Source organism: Octodon degus, unplaced genomic scaffold, assembly GCF_000260255.1.
Source record: "Octodon degus isolate 3935 unplaced genomic scaffold, OctDeg1.0 scaffold00018, whole genome shotgun sequence".
In the NCBI taxonomy this organism is placed as follows: Eukaryota; Metazoa; Chordata; class Mammalia; order Rodentia; family Octodontidae; genus Octodon; species Octodon degus.
The window spans coordinates 21,731,182-21,733,142 of NW_004524594.1; positions in this window are offsets into that span (position 1 = coordinate 21,731,182).

Here is a 1,961-nt window from a genome sequence, read left to right on the forward strand (position 1 = left end):
GGGAAGCTCTTATTCCACTGAGCCATCTCCCTGGCCCCAAGAGTTTTTTTGTTTGTTTGGTTGGTTTTTTGGTGGAACTGGGGATTGAACTCAGACTCTTGCATTTGCCAGGGAAGCACTTATTCCACTGAGCCATCTCCTCATGAACTGGCAATTTTTTTTTTTTTTTTTTTTTTGTAGAACCGGGGATTGAACTCAGGTCCTTCGGCTTGCCAGGCAAGTGCTTACTTAACTGAGCTATCTCCCCGGCCCTGAACTGGCAATTTTGAAGTAAAAAAAATACAACTGACCAATAAATATGAAACTTCATTTCTAGTCAGGGAAATGCAATTTCCTGAGAAATACCTTTCACCCCTAAGATTTCAAAAACAAGTTATAACCTCTATTGCTGGCAAGTGTGAAAAGTACAGTCTCACACTGCTTAGAAGTATGAGTTATACATTGTGTGTGTGTGTGCGCGCGCGTGCGCGTGTGCGCACGCGCATGCGCGTGCATGCACACATGTGGTATTAGAGTTGAATCCATGGCCTCACGCACACCTGGCCAAGAACTCTACTACTGAGCTACATCCCCAGTTCCCCTTTGTTGTTTTATTTGTATTTGTTTGGTTTTTTGAGACAGTCTCACTATGTAGTTTTTGTTTTTGTTGTTCTTTTTAAGACTACTCACTTTGTAGTCCAGGCTGGCCTCCAACTCACAGTGATCCTCCTGCTTTAGCCTCCTGATTGCTGGGAATACAGGCATGTGCCACCACACCCAGCCTTTTTCATTTTTTTTTTTTTTTTTTTTTGCTGAACCAGGGATTGAACTCAGGCCCTTGCGTTTGCCATGGAAGCGCTTATACCCCTGAGCCATCTCCCCGGCCTCTTCATTTCTATTTTTAGACATAGTCTTGCCAAATTGCTCAGGCTAGCTTCAACCTTGAAATCCTCCTGTCTCAGCTTCTTAAGTATCTGGGATTAGAAGCATGTGCTGCCACAATGGCAAACTCAGAATTATCTAATAGTATCAGTGCTGTAACAGGTTCTTCAAGATCACCTAAGCCAGGACAGGCTCGTTACTTTACAGATGAGAAACTAAACACTGGAGAAAGAAAAGTTGGTACCTGGGCCATCAAGCTGTTGGTAGAACTGGTCTAATTCTTTTTTCTTTCTTTATTTTTATGTTTTTAGTACATGGTCTCACTATGCAGCTCGGACTTGTAGCGATCTTCCTGTTTTCAGCCTTCCCTGTGTTGGCATTGTAAGCATAAACTTGACTCGTAGTGATCCTCCTGTTTATAGCACTGGGATTACAGGTGTGTGCCACCACACCTGGTCTTGGTGGCTGTCTCAGCACGCCCGGGGGGGGGGGGCTGGCACAACAGGCCCAGGGATCGAACCCCCGACCCCTGCGCCTGCTTGCAGGTGCTTTAATCTGCTGAGTTATTTAAAAATTTATTTATTTATGTATGTATGTGTGTGTGTGTGTGTGTGTGTGTGTGGCCAGCTCAGCCCACCAGGGGGGGGGGATGGCTGGCATGTGGTGTGGGGGATTTGAACCCTGTTCCTTGTCTTTGCCTAAGCAGGTACTTAGTCCGCTGAGCTATCTCACCCACTCAAACTGGTCTAATTCAATAGTCTTTCCATTACCCCAGCACAAAGAGAGATCCTTAAAATCTGTCCTCAATTTTCTCTGGCTATCATAGAATACCACTGACTGGGAATTTATAAAGTGGGCCAGCCAAATAGCTCAGCGGACTAAAGTGCCTACTTAGGCAGAGTGCAGCAGCCAGGGTTTGATCCCCGGTGTGCCATGCCAGCCCCGCCCCCAGGGGTGCACTGAGCCTGCTATTGAGGCTGGGCATGGTCACCTGCACCTGTAATCCCAACACTTGGGAGGCTGAAAACAGGAGAATCACTAGAAGTCCAATCTACGTAGTGAGACCGTGTAGACCCTTTAGAACCTGTACTAAATACATT